Source organism: Eulemur rufifrons, chromosome 5 (genome assembly GCF_041146395.1).
Source record: "Eulemur rufifrons isolate Redbay chromosome 5, OSU_ERuf_1, whole genome shotgun sequence".
NCBI lineage: Eukaryota > Metazoa > Chordata > Mammalia > Primates > Lemuridae > Eulemur > Eulemur rufifrons.
Window position 1 is genome coordinate 50,185,454 of NC_090987.1, and position 13,488 is coordinate 50,198,941.

General features: G+C 41.4%; 1 protein-coding gene and 1 non-coding gene across 3 annotated transcripts in view; one reads left to right on the forward strand and one right to left on the reverse strand.

The window, feature by feature from the left end:
* Nucleotides 1-1,784: 1,784 nt before the first annotated feature.
* Nucleotides 1,785-13,488, forward strand: part of RALBP1 (ralA binding protein 1) — a 43,127-nt gene continuing 31,423 nt past the window's right edge. The window contains exon 1 of one of the 2 annotated variants that reach the window (XM_069468266.1): nucleotides 1,785-1,954. The gene's annotated coding sequence lies outside the window, so the exon portion shown is untranslated. The remainder of the gene's footprint in view (nucleotides 1,955-13,488) is intronic. The other variant, XM_069468268.1, reaches the window with a different exon arrangement.
* LOC138383533 (U6 spliceosomal RNA) lies at nucleotides 8,390-8,491 on the reverse strand. Its single transcript, XR_011233601.1, has one exon. It is a non-coding gene; the product is annotated as a U6 spliceosomal RNA (small nuclear RNA).

A 13,488-nucleotide genomic window follows, 5' to 3' on the forward strand; every position in this document is an offset into this window, starting at 1 on the left:
CCCCCTACACTCCCATCCTCTCTAGGCTTTCCCCTTATGGGAGCAAAACAGTTGCTGCATTTCCAGACCTCATATACTTAGACCATACAAGAACAAGGAAGCTGCAGTTTACTAGAACCCCTAACACAAGTCTTCGTGGGCTCATTGTTTCCGATTGGGTTACATGACCATCTCTGAAAACTCTTGAGTTGCCAGCGTGAATGATTATTCACTCTGCATAATTTAAATGGGAGGAACAAACGCTCAGGAGGCAGCCAACAAATATGTTCTATATTCAAACAAATTTGCCCTAATTATAAATGAATGAAATGGGCTCACTCACCTAGCTAGGCTCACATGCTCACTGCCCTTAAAGAAAAGCTGCACAAACCATGGCCGCAAAATGAAACCAGTCTTCACTCTGCCAGCTCTTGCTTTTTCTTCCTTTCCTTTTCTCTTTTGCCCCCTCCCAGTCTGTTAGTCCATTCCTACTTCGGACAGGTCACTTGATGTTGCAGGAAGTATGTCCATCAGCAATGACCTCAGCGAATACCTCCAGCCTCGCTTCTCCTTGTCCCTATAGCAACTTCAAGCAAGGCCTCTATAACGCCCAGCATGGGTCAGTACCTATCCCTTGGCCGAATCAGTGTTGTCAGAGACAGAGTATTGTTATTTGCATGTTCACCTGCAAGCGGGGCACTGAAAAGACCTTTCTGGGAGAGAAAACAACGGCTACCACAGACCATCCCGGTTATCCAATTGTGGGAGGCCGTTGAAGTCAGGCTGAGGGGGTGACTGGGTAGGAAATGCAGAGATTTGAGGAAAGCTGATCTAGGAGTATAGTGCAAGATGGACTGCGGCGGTCAGTCTAAATACGTAATGAAGTTCTAAGGAGCGCTGCACGTACGAGTGGAAGAGATTGTGAAGGACTATCTATTCCAAAGCCTCTTGCCCTAATAAACTGCCAAATTTTATAAAACACGACTTCAAAAGACCCCTGGTTTTCAGCCTTCAATATGCATTAGCGGAGCAATTCTTCAAACCTGTGTGAAAGACTTCTGGAGGAAATTCGTTTCTTTCTATTCGCAAGCTTAGCATGTGGCTGGGCAGCGCGACTTCAGGTGCAGCTTTGTAAATGCTGAGCCAACGGGTCCCCGCAAGAACCAACACCCGCTTTAAGAATTCTGTGGATGGTCCCTCCCAACAGGCCCGCGGCGCTCCCTTTCTCCAAACCTCCCTGCCTGAGCGAGTCCCCACCCAGCAAGAGCTTCCGCACCCAGTCGAAGGCTGGGAAGACGCCCCACCCAGCGGCGGGCTGGGCGGCCTCCCAGGCTGGTTTAACTGGTGGCACAGGAGAAGGTCTCAGCTTCGGCAGCTGAGGAACGGCCGGGCCAGAAGGTGAAGAGGAAAGCTCCCCTTCCTCCAAACCGCTGCAGGAGCTAACCCCGCTCCCTCCACCAGTGATCGCGTAGGGTAGGTGGACGTCCCGCCCAGTCCCCCAAGGCCCGCGACTGCGCAGGCGCCTGCAGAGCACTGGCGCTCCGCGCGTTCTCTCGCGCGCTCCCTGCCTCCTCGGCGAGCCCGGGGCCGAAGAGGCGCGGTGCTTCCTGGGTGTTGTAGTTACTTCCTCGACGTGCGGTCCCGGGGCCGGCGGGCAGCAAGTTCCGAGAACTACGTCTCCCAGCGCGCCCCGCGCGGGGGCACAGGGCGTTGGCCCTTGGCGGCCTCGGCCGTCAGAGCGCAGAGAGGAGGGCCGGTGAAGCCGGCCGGGGCGGGAGAAGGGATGCGCGTGCGCGCTGGGCCGCCTCGGCCCAGTCGCTCCCAATCATTGTAAACAGGCGGAGGCTGGGCGGGGTGGGGATGGGGCGCCTGTGGCCGGCCTGGGGCGCAGCGCAGGAGGCGGCTGCAGCGGCAGCGTGAGCGCGGGGAGGCAGCGGCTGCGGCGGAGCGGGCGGTCGCGTGGCGGCAGGCACAGGTCAGTGGCAGTGAGCAGTCGCCTGCGAGGGTCGCAGCGATGCCCCCCGCGTGCCCGAGGAGCCCTCTCCGGCGCCGGCCTCGCGCCCGCGTCTGTCAGGCAGCGTGCGGGGCTCGGCGCTTGCCGCGCTCGGGGTGGGAGTTGGGGGTGGGGGGCGTGGCTGCCCCCAGTGTCGGTTCCTCCCGGGAAAGCTTCGCCCCAGTTCTTGCCCTCTTTGCTGTCCGTTCCTCCGTCCCTCCCACTTGCCGACAGGCCTCCCTTAATGGCATCCGCGTTTGTGATTCGGTGCTCTCGGGGGCCGGGGGAGGAGTGTTCCGAGCCGAACCCCTCCCCCGAGTCTCCCAGGCCTGGGGGGCGCTCTTCGGGGTACACCTCGACGGAGACTAGGGGGCTCGGCCCTTACTGTCGGAGTCGTATGCTGACCTGTCTCCAGTGCTTGCCCAGTGGACCAGGAAAAGGCTCTCGGTGTTGCCCGCCGCCGGCACTGAGCAGTGGGCGCCTTTGGGTGCTGCGGTCCTTAATTCAGTTTTCGGTGGGGATGGATGGAGAAATCTGGAGTTGAGAATTCTTTCACAACTCATTTTCAAGTATGTCTGTGCCAAAATGCTTCTGTTTTTCTTTATTTCTTTTTTTTTTTTGTTTGTTTGAGACAGTCTCGCTCTGTCGCGCTGGCTAGAGTGCCGTGGCATCTGCCTAGCTCACAGCAACCTCACACTCCTGGGCTCAAGCGATCCTCCTGCCTCAGCCTCCCGAGTAGCTGGGACTACAGGTGCCCACCACCACGCCTGGCTAATTTTTTTCTGTTTGTAGTAGAGACGGGGGTCTCCCTGTTGCTCAGGCTGGTCTCGAACTCCTGAGCTAAAGTGGTCCTCTCCCCTCGGCCTCCCAGAGTGCTAGGATGACAGGCGTGAACCACCGTGCCCTGCCCCAAAATGCTCTTAATTGAGGTCAGCTTTCTTTCTTCTTCTTCTTCTTAATCTTCTTTTTTTTTTTTTTTGATTTATTGTTGTGAGAGTGAAACAGGTTTTACAAAATATTCCACACCTCTCAGTCTTCCCTAAAGTAATTATGCTGTTTTAGGTCTTGGGATTCATTACCGAGCCTCCCTCTTGAGCAAGCGGCATATTCTCTCTAAGGCCTGGTAGAGTTCCGGAAGATCACTGTAATTTTAATTGGAGGTATTTTGAACCTGCATGTAAAGAGTTAGGGCACCATCCACATTCATTAGAAAAGCTTTCACTGACTTTTTTTGGTTAGGGGAGTGGACATGTTCTAATGCTGCAGTACTTTGGGGAGCATTCCATCATACTTGGCAGTTATTCAGGAAATGTTTAAGTGGTGGTAAGGAATAGGCCCACTTTTGGTTTGGTGCTCAGAGAGGCAGCATTTCTAAATGAATAAATGTGACTGTGAATGAAAAAAATAACCTCACTTTGTTTTTAGAATTGTCTTGGTGATGTGATAATTCTTTTCTGAGTATCTTCCTGAAAATGAGTAATTACTGTAAGCCGTAGCGGCAGTAGTAGGGGTAGGAAAGAGGTCAATAGAGTAGTTTCACTTTTCATTCAAAATATCCCCAAAGATCCAGGTGGGGTAGGGTAGTTTAACAGCAGCTTTTGAGAAGTAATTATTTAAACAAAGTATTTTGAAACAATGTAATAAAACCTAATTTGCTATCTCTTCAAAATATTGTTTCTAATTATAGATCTGACAGGGACCATTTCTCCCTAATTTAGAAAGATAGAAGTGGTATCAGAAAGTACATATTAAATTTAACTTGTAGGGTTATATTTGCACAGTTGTTTGCTTGGCAAGGAGAGACTGGGTTCAGAATGTAACCCAAAAGTATGTTCTTTCTTTTTTGAAAGAAAATCCCTGTTAGAAACTTATGTTATTATATATAAGAAGGAACAAGGAAAAATGCAGATTATTTAGAATACAGGAATTACTGTGTAGCAGGTACTGTGCCAGTTGAAGAGGACTTAAAGATGGATAAGGCAGTGTCCCTCCTTCAGGGTGGTCAAGCTTTATCTCTTACTTGAACTGTGAACAAGTATAATATGTTTTTAAGATTGTTTTGATAAGAGAAAATATGGGAGTACAGTGGATGTACAAAGGAGGTAGTGGTTAGTTTACTAAGGGAAGAAAAACAGGTTGAGGAAGGGGGTAGTGGCGAGGAAAAACGACATGCAGAAGGTGATGAAAACAAGTGTACGGGCATAGAAAGAATGGGCATTTAGGTAGAAGGAACAGTGTGAGCAAAGCATGGAAGTATGAAATTACATGGTAGGATCCGCAGCCATAGCTAGCAAGTATAGCATAGGGTGGTGGCAAGGTATGAAACTGGGGAGGTAGGCAGAGACCAAATGATGAGTAGTCTCGTATACCATCGAAATAATTTCAAGTTTATCTTGTAAGCAAATAGGAGTCATTGAGACAGAACAAAGAAGAGAGACCTAAGCTAACTCAGCTCATTTCTAACTCCCTGCGATGTGTCAGGGACTATATTAGTTACTATATATTTTATGTCTTTATGTTTCAAGAAAGCTTAGTCATAACTGAGACAGAAATTGGGGGAAAGGAATTTAAGACAGAGGGAAAGTTGGACAGAGACATGTAGGTGAGAAAGAGCATGGAACACTTTTGTGAACGGAAGTTGTTTTCTACAGCTGTAGCATTGGTTGTGGTGGTTAGTAGCTTGAAGGTGAAGTTGCACCTTCAAAAGTATTGCATGCCATTCGATGGCCTTTACAGGTTTTTCCTGTAGATAGTACGAGAGTTTATGGATTTTAATTAGGAAAGAGATATGATAAGGTTTTCATTTTAGAAAGATCATTCTGGAATTGTAGAGTATGGATTTCAGAAGGGATGGAAAGTAAGAATGGATGCAGAAAGCCTGCTTAGCAAGTTTTTGCAATAACTGAGATTCTAGATAAGAGTCTTAACTCTCAAACTAAGGCAATGTCTGTGGGGATACAGAGAGGAGTAGTTTAATAGCAGAAATATTTAGAAAGTAGAGTTCATAGCATTCAGCAACAATTGGCTATGGGGAGTGAGGGAGAAATTATAGGATAAGATGACTTGGATTTTAACTTGGGTGATTGAATAAACAATGATGAAGTATACTGAGACAGGGAATTCAGGGGGAGGAGGAAATGGGGGAGGAACAGTATTTTAGCATGCTAACCACTACCTCTTTTGTAGAACATACTGAGTGGAAGTTATTAACGTCTGTGAAGCACCCAGGTGGAATCATCTGCTATGGAGCCAGGCATGTGTGGGTTTGGATTACAAGAGTGAGGTCTTGATGTGTGGGTCATCAGGCCATTTTATGAGTGGTAGCTGAAGCCTTTGATTTAGGTTAACACCACATATGAAGAGTTTTTTGACATAAAATAATTGTGGAAATAGGCTGTGGAAACCAACAAAATTTAAAGCCAGATAAAGAAAAGCTGGAAAAGGAAATTCTGAAGTGTTTAGAGATGTAGAGAAATGATGAGAAAATGTCATAGAAGCCAAAACATGATCATTTTTAAAGGAAGATATACTTCACAACTGACTCTCCAGGAAAAAAAAACATTACAAAACAAACAAACCAAAGGGACCAGCGAGAGCAAGAGTGAGACCCTGTCTCTATAATATAAAATACAAAAATTAGCCGGGTGTGGTAGCACATGTCTGTAGTCTCAGCTACTTGGGAGGCTGAGACAGGAGGATCCCTTGAGCCCAGGAGTTTGAGGTTTCAGTGAGCTGTGATGAGCTATGATGATGCCACGGCACTCTGGCCCAGGTGACAGAGTGAGACTCTATATCACAAAAAAAAAAAAAAAGGAAAGCCATACTTCAAATGCTTCGAGATGTTGAGTAAAGCAAGGATTAATAGGAATCTATTGAATTTGATAACTAGGTGGTTATTGGATTTGATAATTAAGTGAGCGCAGTTTCAGTGGAATGATTCAGGAAGGAGCTAGATTTCATTGAGTTGAGTTAATGGGGGTTCAGAGAGTATAAAAACATATGTAGATTATTTCAAGAACAGATAAATATTAGCTGTGAAGGGAGGAATAGAAAGAGGTTGTAGCAGAGGGTGATAAAGGGTTGAGGGAGGGATTTTTATTTATTTTATTTTTTTTGAGACATAGTCTCACTCTGTTGTCCAGGCTAGAGTGCCATGGCATCAGCCTAGCTCACGGTAACCTCAAACTCCTAGGCTCAAGCAATCCTACTGCCTCAGCCTCCTGGAGTGCTAGGATTACAGATCTGAGCCACTGCTCCTGGCCCAAGGGAGGGACTTTTAACATGGCAAAGACTTGAACCTGCTTTTTAAAAAATAGCAGCTTTAGTGGAAAATAATTCATATACCCATAAAATTCAGGGTTACATCCTGATAAACTTATACTGAAAATTGAAAAATATCCTAAGTTGAAAATGCATTTAATACACCTAACCTACCAAACATCGCAGCTTAGCTTACCTTAAATGTGCTCAGAACACTTACGTTAGCCTACAATTGGGCAAAATCATCTAACACAAAGCCCATTTTATAATAAAGTGTTGAATATCTTATGGAATTTATTGCATACTGTGCTGAAAGTGAAAAACAGAATGGTTGTATGGGTGCCATCACAAGTACCGTCTGTATATTCAGAGTTGTGCAGCCATCACCACAATCAAGTTTAGAACATACTCATTATCCCAAAAAAAAACCTCTCTTACCTATTAGCAGTCCCTCACCATTCCCCCTGCCCCTGCCCCTTGGTAACCATTAGTCTACTTTCTGTCTCTGTTGAGTTGCCTATTCTGGATATTTCATATACATAAAATCATATATGTGACCTTTTGTGACCAACTTCCTTCACTTAATTAGCATAATGTTTTCAGGTTTCATCCATATTGTAGCATATATCAGTACTTCATTTCTTTTTATTGCTGAATAATAACGTCTGGGTATTCTACATTTTGTCCATTCATCAATTGATGAATATTTAAGTTGTGTCTACTTTTTGGCTGTTATGAATAATGCTTGTGTGAATATTCATGCACAAGTTTTTGTGTGGATGTATGTTTTCATTTCTTTTGTGTATATACCCAGGAGTAGAATTGCTGGATATAATATAATAAAAAATATATATTTGATCTTTGTACTGGTTCCTGACACAGAACTTCTAAGACTCTTGGAATTCCCTGAGTAATAGAGGTGATAGGAACATCTTTTGTTATTCATAATAAGCCTCTTTCAATCACATCTGAGTTTTTGCTAATAAATTGACTCCTGGTGGGCTCCTAGATAACTTCAGGATGGGGCTGGTTGCTGGAGGAACCAACCATGTGATTAGAGGATTGGAACTTTCAGCCCCAGCCCTGAATGTGGGTGGTGTGGGGGACAGGAGATTGAGCTCAATCACCAGTGGTCAGTGATTCCTACAAAATGGGACCTCCATAAAAACCTCTAAATGATGGGGCTAAGAGAGCTTCTGATGAACATATCCTTGTGCTGGGAGGGTGTTGTACCCCAATTTCACAGGACAGAAGCTTCTGCACTTGGAACCCTTCTGGACCTCACCCTACGTACCTCTTCATTTGGTTATTCATTTTTATCCTTTATAGTATCCTTTATAATAAACTGGTAAATGGAAGTAAAGTGTTCCCCTGAGTTTTTGTGAGCCATTCTTGCAAATTATCGAACATGAGGAGGGGATTGTGGGAACCCTGATTTATAGCTGTTGGGTCATAACTGTTGGTAGCAATGTGGAACTTGTGACTGGTGACTGATGTGAGGGCAGTTTTGTGGGTCTGAGCCCTTAAACCTGTAGAGTCTGACATTAACTTTGGGCAGTTAATGTTGGAATTTAATTGAATTATAGGATACCCTGTTGGTGTCTGGAGAGTTGGAGAACTAGTTATTGATGTGGAAAAAACTGCCATATTTGGTGTCAGAGTATTGTCAGAGAACAGTTCTTGTGGTAACTCTTATGTTTAATAGTTTGAGGAACTGCCAGACTGTTTCTCAAAGCAGCTGCACCATTTTATATTCCAGTTCTTTAATTTCTCTACATCTTTGCCAGCACTGGCTATTTTCTTTTTTAAAAATTCTAGCTATCCTAGTGGGTGTGAATTGGTATCACATTGTGGGTTTGATTTATATTTCTCTGATGGCTGATGATGTTGAACATCTTTTCATGTGCTTTTTGGCCATTTGTATATCTTATTTGGAAAAATACCTATTGAATTCCTTTGCCCATTTTCAAATTGGGTTGTCTGTCCTTTTGTTATTGAGGGTAGTAAAAGTCTTTCACTTCCTTGGTTAAATTTATTCCTATTTATTCGTTTGGATGCTATTGCAAATGAAATTGTTAAATTTCATTTTTTTGCAATGTGCTAGTGTATAGATATAAACTTATTTTCTGTCTTTATTTTGTATTCTGTAACTTTGCTGAACTCCTTTATTAGCTCCAATATTTTCCTTCTTTTTTAGGGGCCATGCTGATTTTCTCTGTATCATTCCAATTTTAGTGTATGTGCTGCTCAAACCAGCACTTCAATAGTTTCTACTATATTCTTGTGGGTTTTCTATATAAGATCCACACCATCTGTGAATAGAGATAAGTTTTAATTCTTCCTTTCCAATATAGATGCCTTTTATATATTTATTAGGTTATTAATGTGGAATGTCCTATTTCCTTAAGTACTAAGTTTGACAGTTCCTATCTCTTGACATTTCTTATTTTTATTGTGAAGGTACATCCTTATTCTTTCAAACACACAGTTTGGCTTGTGATTATCTTTCAAAGTTTTTTTTAGAGCAATTCTTGTGAAACCATGGATAAGTCAAAAATTCATGTTATTTTCGAATATGAGTTCCATCAGGGAAACGATGCAGCGCAGATAGCTTGAAATATTAACGCAGTGTTTGGGAAGGATGTGGCTTATGAACACACAGCATGTCGGTGGTTTGAGAAGTTCCATTCTGGTGATTTTAATCTTGAAAATGAGCCATGTGAGTGACCTGAGACCAAGGTGGTAATGATGAGCTGAAAGCTGTAGTGGAAGCGAACCCATCTCAGCCTATGCATGAATTAGCAGCAACATTGACATTACTATTCCAACTATATTGGACCATTTGAAACAAATCAGCAAGGTAAAGAAGCTGGTTAGATGCATTCCACATGAATTAAACAAGTGTCATAAGAGAAATCATCTGGAAGCTTGCCTTTATTTGCTGTCATGACATAAAGGCAAACCATTTTGGCACCATATTGTTATGTGTGATGAAAAATGAATTCTTTCTGACAATCGCAAGCATTGGGCACAATGGTTGGATAAAAATGAAGTGTCAAAACAGTCCAAAGCCTAATATTCATCAAATAAAAAAGCTAATGTCTGTCTGGTGGTCCAGTGCTGGCATTAAACACTATAGCTTCATGAAACCTGGTCAATCCATTATAGCAGATGTCTGCTGCAACCAGTTGGACAAAATGATGAGAATGCTTTTGATTAAGCAGCCGAGACTGGTCAATAGAGACAGGCCGATCCTCTTGCAAGACAATGCTGGACCACATGTCACGCAAACATCACTGCTCAAACTGTAGAAGCTGCACTTGGAAACTCATTGTCATCCACCGTATTCACCAGACCTTGAACCAACTGACTACCACTTCTTCCAGGCTTTCGACCACTTCTTGCAAGGTAAAATATTCAATTCTCAACAAGCTGTGGTAAATCCCTTTCATGGTTTCATTGCCACTCACTCTCCAGGCTTCTTTGCTGCTGGCATAAATAAGCTACTGTTAAGATGGCAGAAGTGTGTGGATAGTTTAGGCTCATACTTTGATTACTTGTACTGCTTCTTGTTTGAGATAGAATAAACTACACTTTTGATTCAAAATCGAACATTTTGCATTTAATCACCTAACAGTTTTTTTTCATTCTTAATTGTCCAGGCTAGAATTTCTAGTACAATGTTGAATGAAAGTGGCCAGAACAGACCTCCTTGACTTGTCCCTGACCATAGGAGGAAAGCTGCATCTTTCACCATTAAGTATGATGTTAACTGTGGGTTTTTCATTGATACTCTTTATAAGTTTGAGGAAATCCCTTATATTCCTAGTTTGCTGAGTACTTTGTTGAGTGTTTCTCAAGGTTGTTGCTTAATTTCTACATATTTTTGAAGTTTTCAACATTTGTATCTGCTATTCCTTTCCAGTGTCATTTCATTGTAATCAGGGAACATGCTTTCAGTGATTTCAGTCTTTTAAAGTTTATTGCGGCTTGTTTTGTTGCCTAACATATGATCTGTCCTGGAGAGTGTTCCATGTGCACTTGAAATGGATATGTGTTCCATTGTTGAGCAGACTGTTCTATATTTGTTTTCTGTCTCTTTTTAATAGGCCATTTAAAGGACTTTAAGGCAGGCTATTCTATAGAGGTCTGATATATCTAGTTGGTTTATAGTGTTGTTCAGGTCTTCTGTTTCTTGTTGATTATATCTCTATTTGGTGTATCTAAAGTGAGTCTCTATGGCCAACATATAGTTGGATCTTATTTTTTTTTTTAATTTGTTTGCCAGTCTCTACCTTTTCATTGGGGAATTTAATCTGTTTGCATATTGCTGGTAAGAAAGCACTTACTTCTGCCATATTGCTATTTGTTTTCTCCATACCATATTTTTTTAATTACTCAATTCTTCTATTTCTGCCTCCTTTTGTGTTAGATATTTTCTGGTGTACCACTGTAATACTCTTATGTTTCTTTGTTATGTATTTTCAAGTTATTTTCTTAGTAGTTGTCCTGGGATTACAATTAACATCTTAATTAGTTTAGATTAATATCAACTTAATTTCAGTAGTGTAAAAAACTTTACTCCTATGTAGCCTTATGCTGTTATTGTCACAAGTCATATCTTTATATGTTGTATGCTCATCAACACTGATTTACAATTATTGCTTTATACAGTTGTCCTTTAGATCAGATGGGAGAAAGAAAAGAAACATAAAGAATGTATTCATATTGTCTTTTATATTTACCTTTATAGTAACTAATCTTTACCTGTGTTCTCTATTCATGTGGAGTTGAGTTATTGTCATCAACATGAAGGAATTCGTTAGCATTTTTTGTAGAGTAGGTCTACTAGGGATGAATTCTCTCAGTTTATATTAATCTGGGAATGTCTTAATTTCTCTTTCATTTTTGAGGGATAATTTTGCCAGATAATGAATTCTTGGTTGACAGGGTTTTTTTCTTTCAGTACTTTGGCTATGCCATCCCACTGCCTTCTGGTCTTTGTGGTTTCAGATGAGAAGTCAACTGTTAATGTTGCTGATGAATAACTTCTCTCTTGCTTCTTTCAAGATTCTTTGTCTGGAAGCCCTAGGCAGAGCAGTTAGGCAAGAGAAAGAAATAAAAGGTATCCAAATTGGAAAAGAGAACGACACCAAATGGACATCAGACTGAGGTGGGGGGTGGGGGAGGGGATGGGGGTATGCCTACACAATGAGTGCATTGCGCACCGTTTGGGGAGTGGTAACACTTGAAGGTGCTGACTCGGGAAAGGGGGGGTGGGGAAAAAATATGAAACTATTGTTTTTAAAAAAAAAAAAAAAAACAAATTGGAAAAGAGGAAGTCAAATTATCCCTATTGATGTGATCTTATATCTAGAAAACCCTAAAGACTCCTCCAAAAACTCTTAGATTTGATAAATGAATTCAATAAAGTTTCAGAATACAAAATCAATGTACAAAAATCAGTAGCATTTCTATTCACCAATAGTGACAAGCCAAAAACTGAATCAAGAAGGCAATCCCATTTACGATAGCTACAAAAACGAAATAAAACAAAACAAAACTTAGGAATATATTTAAGCAAGGAGGCTAAAGATATCTTCAGGGAAAACTGTAAAATACTGATGAAAGAAATTGTAGATGACACAGACAGATGGAAGAACATCCCATGCTCATAGATCAAAATAATTAATATTATTAAAATGACCACACTGCCCAAAGCAACTTACAGATTCAATGCAATCCCTATCAAAATACCAATGTTGTTTTTCACAGAATTAGGAAAAAAAAATCCTAAAATTCGTATGACACCAAAAAGGGGCCCTAATAACCAAAGCAAAAGGAACAAAGCTGGAGGCATCACATTACCTGACTTTAAATTATATTTCGAGGCCACAGTAACCAAAACAGCATGTTACTGGTATAAACATAGACACACAGATCAATGGAACAGAATAGGGAACCCAGAAATAAAGCCACATACTTACGGTCAACTGATCTTTGACGAAGTCAACAAGAACATACACTGGGGAAAGGACACCCTTTTCAATAAATGGTGCTGGAAAAGTTGGATTTTCATATGCAGAAGAATGAAACTGGACTCACCATGTACAAAAAATCAACTCAAGATGGATTAAAGATTTAAATATAAGACCTGAAACTATGAAAATGCTAGAAGAAAACCTAGGGAAGACTCTTCTGGTCTAGGCAAAGAGTTCATGAGTAAGCCTCAAAAGCACAAGCAACAAAAACAAAAATAGACAAATGGTACTTAATTAAACTAAAAAGCTTCTGCACAGCAAATTAAATAATTAATAGAATGAACAGGGGACTAATATCCAGAAATGACAAGGAACTCAAACAATGAAACCCCAAATAACCCCATTAAAAAGTGGGCTAATGGCATGAATAGGCATTTTTCAAAAGAAAACAAATGCATGACCAACAAGCATATGAAAAAATGCTCAACATCATTGATCATCAATGAAATGCAAATTACAGCCACAATGAGATACACCAATCAGAATGGCCATTATTAAAAAGATAGAAAATAACATGTTGGTGAGCATGTGGAGAAAAGTGAACACTTATACACTGGTGGGAATGTAAATTAATACAACCTATATAGAAAATAATATGGAGATTTCTCAAAGAACTACCCACTGATCCAGCAATACCACTGTTGGGTATCTACCCAAAGGAAAAGACATCATTATATTAAAAAGATACCTACACTTGTATGTTTATCGCAGCACTATTCACAATAGCAAAGGTATGAAATCAACAGATGGATGGCTAGAGAAAAACATGGTATGTATACACAATGGAATACTATTCAGCCATAAAAAAGAATGAAATCATGTCGTTTACAGCAACATGGATGGAACTGGAGGTCATTATTTTAAGTGAGACAACTCAGACACAGAAAGACAAATACCACATGTTCTCACTCATGAGTGGGAGCTAAATAATGTGTACCATGGAAGTAGAGTATAGAATGATAGACAAGGGAGACTCAGAGGGGTGGGGGCATGGTGAGAGGGGGTGGATGATGAGGAGTTACTTAATGGGTACAATGTACGTTACTCCAGCGATGACTACCCTAAAAGCACTGACTTCACCACTATGCAATATATCCATGTAACAAAATTACATTTGTTCCTCATAAATTTATATAAATAACAAAAAACTTCTATGTCTTTCAGTGATTTAGTTAACATCTTAGTATTTTGATGTGGATTTCTTAGAGTTTATCC